Source organism: Hakea prostrata, chromosome 8, assembly GCF_041222555.1.
Source record: "Hakea prostrata isolate BN-2017 chromosome 8, UWA_Hpros_2, whole genome shotgun sequence".
Classification (NCBI taxonomy): domain Eukaryota; kingdom Viridiplantae; phylum Streptophyta; class Magnoliopsida; order Proteales; family Proteaceae; genus Hakea; species Hakea prostrata.
This window is the reverse complement of record NC_142607.1, coordinates 11,422,180-11,431,848: the sequence shown is the minus strand read 5'-3', so window position 1 is coordinate 11,431,848 and position 9,669 is coordinate 11,422,180.

Sequence of the window (9,669 nt, the reverse complement as noted above, 5' to 3'; positions counted from 1 at the left end):
TATTTCGTCTAAAACTGTGTTCGCGCATGCAGAACAGTGTTTTCAATATTATAAAGTTTATTCAATAGATAGTTCTATTTAAGGAGGGTTGGATATGTTATCAGATTTCTAGAAACTAACGATCATATCCAACAAAACAGATAAGAATGTGGGGGTACCATGTTTATATGGATGAGAGATTTTCTGATTGCCTAACCTTTACGAGAAAAAGTTATCTTTCAAATTTAGGTATTAATGTATGTAATTATTTTTCTTGACCAAGTTGAACTACTAACATTAACTATTGAAATATGAAATTACAAAATTTACCATTTACTTTATTACTTTTAGGTTTAATGACTGTTACTTACAATATAATAATAAACCCTCAGGTCCACTTAATAAGTATTTTTTATTCAATAAAATGTTAACATGGCAAATCTAGGCTGTCTTACTTATACCAACCCCTTTAAATGTTCTTTTCCAATTTTAGTTTCATGGACCACCCTATATAAGGTTTCACTTTTGCATAAATAAATAAAAGTTTTGATATTCATTACCTCTCTTGGATAGGTAATTACTTGAAAAGGTATCACTTTTTTGCCACGTGCCCATTTTAGAGTAGCTAGAAGGTATTTTAGGAAAATACCAATCCGAACACTTATATTTTATATAATTTCATTCAACTACAATGCATAAGAATGTTGCGAGGATGTTGGGAGAATATTTCTAAAATTTACAATTCTTGTTATATGACGGAAGGGTGTGAAAGTAGGAAAAAGTGGGAATGTGGGGGTGAAACGGGAATTTCATGTCTTGAGCGGCGAGCATTTTGACCCTAAACCCAAGTCAATGGGAGATTGAACCGTCACATCACCGGTTGACAAGACCCCGGTGACTTCGCGGCTCAAATCTTCTTGGTTCGAAGGTTTCCAAAGTCGAAGGCAATGGACACGTGTTATAATCGTGCTACGCTGCAGGTGTATATGTGTTTACGTAAATACCCCTTGAGTGACTATCCAACCATTCGAAGTATCTCGACGTATGGTATCTAAACTCGTGACTAGCGTGAAATTATAATAAATGTGCATGTGCATTAATAGTAATACAATAGTAACACACCTTCCTAGAAAGATTTTCAGCTTTTGCTTTGTCGAGAGAGAGACACACACTAGATATGACATTTAAACGGGGTCGCATCGATTGTGATAGGATTCTAATCTGACGGCAAAGTTACAGTAGAAAACAGGGGCCACGTGCTCCATGATGTTACGAGGAGTCCGAAGATTTACAGGCCACGCGCAAATGGAAGGGAGACTAAATAGTACCGAGGAGATCTTTGGGTGGGACCCAGATGGACCCTTCTTTTGTTTGGACATATCAAGAATTTCTCTTTCATGGGAAGGATAGAATCTCGGGAAAATGAGAATCGGGACCCATCAAATCGGACGGTCATAATCAGGCTAGTTTTTCTTTTGAAGTGACAAACGAAAGACTATTCCACGGACCTATTCAGATTTGGAGATGATAATGACATGACGTACCGTGTTTGCATCAAAACTCGTGGGCCATGAATCAACCGGTGGGTTCCGGTCAGTTTTGGTTGGCTCGAATTGAGTGAGTCCCATGGTTTTGGTTAATCTGTTTGACCAAAAAAAAAAAAAAAATTCACATTTCCTCGTGAGGAACAGAGCAGAATCATGTGGGACCCACATCGTATCCGCACATCACGAGGTTGGCCATGCTTTGCCGCGTGGCCCACCCTTTCGCCATCACCGTTTTGTCTCTCCACTCAAAATATTAATGATTTTATCCTACTCGAGGAAATGATTTATTCTGCGACAGTCTCCGACAGCCGTTGATATCATGTGATTGATTTATTTCTTTTCCATTTATACTAATCCGACGGTGGAAAGAAGGGAACGTATTCCAAGTCGGTGTGGACATGTGATGTTTCTGATAATAATGCGGTGGTCCAGGGTGTGACCCATTCGTGGGGAAGCCATTTTCGGTCAGTGAAAATAATTAAAATAAAAACAAATTGGTTGACATGTTGTCGTGTAAAAGATAAGTAAGGATCACTCTTCCCTCTTATTAGTCTAACTAAATTTCTCTCTCAAATCTCAAGAGTGGGTGGGATTTGGGAACCACGTCAGCAAATTGGTTAATAATTAGTTCCCCATAAAGAAAACAGCACAAAGTCAATAACCATGATTTTAAGGGGCTTTTGTTCAAGGTACTTACTTTATGGTTTGCGCAAATGAAAACCCTATTCATCATTTTTTTACAATACCATAAGAGTGGGGCTTGTGAGCGGTAATTCCATTCTATTACTGGGTGAACAAACACAAAAAAAGTATAAATCGGGCTCACTTATGAGTTGTGTTTTTGATAACTGCTCATCTACAACTTCGTTCCAACATAACAACATGTCTAATTACTCTTTTAGCCATTATTGTTATTTATGTTTACGATTTATTCTTTGCAGCTTCTATCTTAAGAACTGCAAAAAAAATTACAACTTTATAATAGTAAAGAGTATATGCATGCAACACCACCCATCATCAAGTCAAGCAACAAAACCTACTTGTATCTGATTATGTAGTTCAAAGGAGGTTTTGATACCAAACTAAGAGTATTATTTAGATGATTTAATTCTTACAATGCTCAAAAGGAATCGAGACTCTTTTGCTTATTCAAGAATTTTTAAACGAGATATTTTGCTTAAATTCCTTTTCAAATCCAAAAATAAATAAATAAATAGTCAACCCTTTAGGTGATAATTTATAATGATAAGAAATCTTGTAAGGAATCAAATCTGGTGAGTTTTTCCATACTCGATAATCTCTTATAACCACCAAATATTTTGTGTAATAGATTTGTGCTAATTTTATTTATTTTATAACTAATATATACATATAAGCAATCATATACTATATTAGGTATGCTTGGTGTACCTTGTAATACATGAATCACATTTGTGAAATAACATAGATAATAATATGCTTGACTTAATTTATTAAATTATTAAATTATTAAAAATAATAATATAAATAATTAACTTAATTAATTAAATTTTTTCTAAATATAAAGCTCAACAGAATAACTATTACATCTTTCACTAAAAGGGTAAAAAACTTTAAAGATACGTCGATCATTTAGTATAATTGTATGTCTAAGTGTAAAAATTATACCCCCCACGTATTTTTTTAACTGATAAAAGTTAAAAACAGCCAGGTGGTAAGCAGCTTGGTCCGCTTAAGCAAGGTTCCGGTATTGAAATCTTATAAATGCAAAAAATCCCCACTGGAAGACTCACCCACCACAGCCAAGTGTTCGACCACACCGGATTAGTCAGGACAAAACCTTGAAAACTGGGATTGGCAACAAAAAAAAAAAAAAATTAAGAAGAAATGATGCCTACACCAAATCACTTATGATTGTAATAAACCATTTGAGTGTTCATATAATGGTGATTGGACCACAAATGCATTAGCTAATAGTTAAATGACACAAGTTTATAGAAATTATTATTTGGATAGACCATACTTTATTCTGAATGAGGAATATGTAATATTTATTTCTATACATACTTACTTACTTCAAATAGAAGCTAATCAAAAGTAGTTTATTTTAATTTTCATTTGCAAACTCCGTAGAGGGTGTACGGGCGTGATGCTTGGGATTCTCTCCCATGTATGCAATTATCATTTTTTTTGTTAATCTTTGAAATCCGGTTCTAGGGTTCCCTGTTGACTTGGTGTCGGCCATTGTAATTGATGAGGTAACCCGACCAAAAACCATGTTGTAGGCCCGGTTTACTTTTGGGTTTTTAATCTAATTCATGATTAACCTTTTTGTTACTGGCTAAAATCGTCATTTGACTTATAGGAATCTTGATTGATGAAGAGATGAGAGTTGAGAGAAGAGAGTGAGACAGTGATTAGTATGTGTTAGACCAGTTTTGTCCAAAGATTGAGTTTGGGAAGAACCGGGGGTCAGATCAGCTACAGATGAACCAAACCGAGGGGCTCGACCTTGCGAAGCCATTAGCGACCTATACTGAGGCCTTTGTCTCAATGACAAGCCTCAACAGGCTCAAGGGTTCAACCTCAGACCCTCCCCATTGACATTGGGGGATTGACCACAATCTCTACGAGGGAACCAGGAGATTACCAGGACAAGGGGCTCAACCCTTGGTCTTGGGATAGGGAAAAGGAAAAACAAAAAAAAAAATGTTTTGTGCCTCGAGGATTGTTGTTCTGTACTTGCTAGGAGATACGTTGACCCAAGTCATTGAATTTACATCTGTTTAGGATGTCGTTTCTATTGAATTGCCAGTTACAGAAACCAGTTGTTGTCATATTAGCCTTCACTGCCACGCTAGGTCTAGACTCATCAAAATATTCATGGGCCTACCAACCACATGTCGACCATGGAAGACATCCGCATCAAGCTAGATGATCCAACTACTACGAAGAGTTAAGTTCAACCATAAATACCTCTCACTTATCATTATTATTGAATCATTGATGATGCTCACATAATCCCACTTTACTTGTCAAGCTTTCTAGCTTGGGTAGACTAAGCCTCTGATTTTGGGGTAGTGTTGTTCCTAAATTTAGCTTAAACCTCAAAGGCAATTGATCAACCATATAGTTGGCTTGCTCTCACTTTTCTCTCTTATGAACATGTTGCAAAGTTGGCTCAATTGGATTGACCATGGTTTACTCAAAACGAGTTAGTTTTTGTTAAGATTAGAGCGATCAATCACACACAATCGAATAGAAAATAAGGAAGAAAGAGACACGGATTTTACCTTAGTTCACCTCAAAGTGAGGCTACGTCCAACATTAGATTTTTCACTATATTCAATATTCTATTACAAAAGAATATATATAAAGTGCTTAGAAACCTAAGCTATAGCTATTTATGGGTCCAAGCCTAAACTATAAAGAAACTCCGATGCCCACGAAACATGGACCCTCTATCAAGCTATGGGTGCGATACCCCACACCTTTGCTGGGGTGGCCTCTGCAAACCTCTGTGTTCGTCGATAACACAATGTGAAACATGAGCCATTACTCAAGAGTTTTGGATGCAATAGTATTGTTTGGAAAATGGGATTTGAATCGATGAAAATCTCCTTGGAATCCTTTATAATTCATAGCCGAACTCAAAATATTGAATATTAAAATTAAACAGAATGAAATGAGTAGATTTGTCGAACCAAAGAGTCAACTACTTTGATTTGAAAACCATGCACATGTGAATATGTGATCATAAGATTGAGTTTGATGATCAGCGTAACTGAAGCACAAGATCTTTCCCTTCCCATGTTAGCAAATCACATCAAATTCTTCATTTTTTTAAATTGATTTCATCTTTGAAGTTCCACACCAACACCACTAAGAAGGAGGTGGGACGGTGGGAGCTAGGAAAGGAAAAAATTACAAGCAAAGTGACTTAAAAAGAGAAAATAATTTACTTTAACAAAAATAAACTAAAGTTAACTTTTCATGCTCACCTTAATAGGTATGTTGGCTCTGAGGTTCATCCGGGCTAGCTTGTACGCACCTCGATTACATCCTCAGGGGAGCTTTTTTATATTAATGCCGCTGAATGGGTGTGAATCCAAGACAGAGTTGGGCCTTTGATCGCTATAACATTCCATCTGTGGCAGAATCGATGAATCTTCGTGGTAAAGGATGTGTGAGTCTTTTTTTTATTGGTAGAGGCCGTGGGAGAGAGTGTACGGCCGTGATGCTTGGGATTCTCCAAACCTATATACAAATTCAAAAATCATTTCTATAATCGATAAGAGATCCGACCAAATCAGTTTATAAGGATCCAAAAATGACTCTTCCAAATAGGAAAAGCCATAATCGTCATCTGGCTTTTAGGATTCTCAAGGGAGGGGAAGTTGGGGGAAGAGATCGAGGAAGAAGGGATTACCACCCAAATCAAATTATTTGAGTTGGTTTAGAATCAACCCTAATTAATTATTGATATACTTGATTTTTGTCGTCAATTTTAAAAATATTTTATAATAAGAAATAATCTTTTTCAGAAAAACAAGGAATCTCGTATCTAGACCGTTGACTGCAAACTGGCTTTATAATAATTTTGTGGGGTTAATGGGTGGTTGTTAAGTATGCCATTACTCATTAAACTCCTTGACCTTTGGGTTGATTGAGAGTTCATTCGATATTCTAAAGGTAAACTTATCATAATATTTTCAGGTGGAATCAACTTTGAGTCTATTTTGTAGTTGAAGTTGCGGTTGTTCGAGTGGGTTTCCTCCAAACCATTAGGTGTGAAGTCAGAGGTAATTGAATTTGATTGTCTGGAGCCGATAAAGCAAATTACTTCTTATTCATTAGATCGTGAAATTCTTTAAATCTATAATGATATCTACAAAATTCAAACATAGCTTTTAACCTTTATTTTTGTTTCTATATCAGTGTTCCGCAACTTGGTTGTTGATTTCTTGGCAAAAGTGACCCTTCTGGTCAAGCTATCGATTGTTTAGCAGAAAACCAATTATTGATTTCTTCAGATGTGCAATGAATAAGTCAATGCTCGTATTAGTTCTATTCTTTGAAAAAAAATTCTTAAAAGAGTGCTCTTTATTTGTATCAAGACCCCAACAAAGATTAAGACTTAAACAAGGTGATTAACAAATTTTATTAATGGTAATGACCTCAAATCATGGCCATCCACTTTTGCTTTTGACTATCCCACATCCCTTCATGGCTTCACCTTTCTCCTAGCTTCTAATATCAATTATGCTTTGTAAAAGTAATTAGAGAGCTACTTAAGACTTAAGAGTAGAGATTATCCTATAATTTGTTAAGAATTAGCTGGTTAGTGAAACAAGTGGACTAGGTTTGTGCTTGACCAAAGCAAGCCCAGCCCATGCATATATGGGTTTGGTGTCATCTTTAGCTTACAATCTTATGGCTTTGTCAACTACTTAGCTTACGGTTGAGCCCAGCCCATCTTGTACTCAATCTAGACCCAGCTTTATTTGAACCTGTTTTGGGCCGCAGCCCATTGGGCTCGCGAGTCACATCAGACTCTCACCGGATCGATTGTGAGATTTACTTTGAGCTTGATTTGCTCTTTTGTCCTTGAAGTATTCTCAAATTGTTCTCTTTCTTTTTTTTTTTTTTTTGGGGTAAATTATTGTTTTCATTCTATGGGGTACTATATGGTTCTACTATTCCCTGATGGGTGAGATGCTGCTGTTAGAGTAGTTATTTTGTTGGGTTTAGAGCAAGGCTTCTTTAATGTCCTGGTGGAGTCAGATTCGGCGGAGGTGATCAAATTTGTGACCAAGATGGAGCTGATTCCAGTGGACATTCAAATTTTAATCTAGGATGTGGTGAATCTTTGCCTCTAAACTTCAAAATATCTCGTTTTTTCATGTTAAAAGGGAGTGTAATGCTGTAGCAGACTTCCTTGCTGGTACGGCTATGTCCGTAGTGTGCCGGACTCTTTGGCCTTTGTTGGATCCTGGGTTTCTTGATCTTTGTAATCTGGATGCCTTGCGTGGTTCACGCGTTAATATATAGATTCTTTTCTACCAAAAAAAAGAAAAAAAAAAGCTGAACCACACCAAGGAGTTGAGATTTCATTGGAAGAACAAGTGGACTCTACTCTCTCTTCCTACCCAAAAACAGGCAGCATTTTCATTGTATTGGGATATTTCTTCTAAGTTAGTAATTGCAGTCGTTTGAGAGAGTAGTAGTTCACCACACCATTTCCATGGATGGGTTTGTTTATTTATTGTTGATGGATACAACAACATTTTGAGTTTTAAAAGAGTCCAATAAATATGAGTTACATGAATTCTTAGAGGTGTAGTTGAACACAATTGCTTCTTGTTATCTTGCAAGTGTGGTGAGCTAACCACTTCTTATCATCTTGAAAGTTCGGCATTGCACATTATCCTCTACATTCTAGTCTAAGTGACCCTCAAGGTTTCTGTCATTGTAACACATTTTTAAGGCATCTCTAAGCTATGATGCATTGGCTTGAAATGTTATTGTGAACTAAGCCATCATTTACCAATCAACCTCTTAAGTTCTTTGGTTGTGTATTGCCTTATAGCATTTTATTTGGAGACAACTACAACTCTTTACTTCAAGGTCAATTTGTCCAATTTGGCTTAAGTGTTGCACATTTAATTTGTAGCACTGCGCTGTGAATGGTCTAGATTTAAAGTGGTGCTCGACCACACTTTTTGTGTGTGTGTGTGTGGGGGGGGGGGTCAATGGTGTAGTTTAAAAAGTGAAAAGAAAAAATAAATAAAAAATGGTCGACCACCAGAATTCATCCACATCATTTGCAGTTCAGTGCTGCACAATGTTAGGTTTAATTATTTTGTTAGTGTGTGGGACCCATGAGGTAAGGGTGGTAATGAGGCACCATGAGTAAAGGAGGTCCTTCATGACCTTGGTTATGAGGCTCTTCATGATATTGGTCATGGGTCTTAATGGTCTTGATCATGGTGGTGTGGTGGGGTTACTTGAAGGGTGGAATTTACTTCAATTCTAACTCGTGACCATCAATTCTCATTTCAACTTCATGACCATTCATGACCATTACCATGAGTGGGGTAAAGGTTATTGAATCGATTAAATCCAATTCATTGCCTTAAGAATCCTAAGGCACAAGGTGAGGTTTGGGCCTATATAAACCCAACCCTTCCTTGCATATTGGGTATAAATTGAAACACTCATCACACTTGCATAATTTGTGTTACAAAGTTAATTTATTTATTTGAATTTATTTAAGTGTTGTGCTCTAGCTTTTGGCTCATTGAAGGGACTAGAAGAACTATCTTATCTTCTAGTTGGAGGTTGCTTTATCTTGGAGATGGTGGTGCGAAGAACCCTTGGTAGTAGGATGCATCAATTACCTTAAAAACAGCACTCAAGGTGTGACTCAACCTCATTGATCCGTGGTTCATTCGTTTGCAACATCAAGCTCTCCGGATTAGCTAAGGATCTTCATCTCTCAATTGTATTGCAATTTCATTTTTGTATGTTTGAAGAATTTATAATACAATTACCCCAACACATATTTAATACACAATACTGAAGCAATTTTCCAATCTAACAACCTAAGGTAGCTTGCTTCACACAACTAGCAAGTCTGGTGTCACCATCTCCATATGCATTAGTAGTGAAATCCTATTCAAAGTCTAATAATTAGAATGCCCCATACTGGTTATGTTTTCTTCTTCTGTTCCCCACCTCTTCACTAGTGAGGTGAGTAATGGAGGGTTTAGCATTGTCCTTGTATTTTAAAATCTTCCTCCAAATCTAGAAGTAATTGTCTGCTCTGTTACGGTCAAGATTGTATCATGCCCAATAGAACATAAATACAAATTTGAGTCCAAATAACGGTGTGTAAGACTTAAGTGGACATTGTCAAATGTCACATACCAAAATGCAATAATTTAACTTGAGAATCTATTGTTTACTAAATTTTGTAAAGTTACGAATTTTTGCGGGAGAAAATTTTAAATCCACATGATTGGATGCATCACACATGTACAATATCTTTTTGTTTAAGAAAATTCCTACATTAAAATGTAGGAATTTGTATTTTTCATCATTTCTTAAAATATAAAATTTTATTTTAGATTTGTGTCAGGCATCAAACTATGTGGATTGAAAA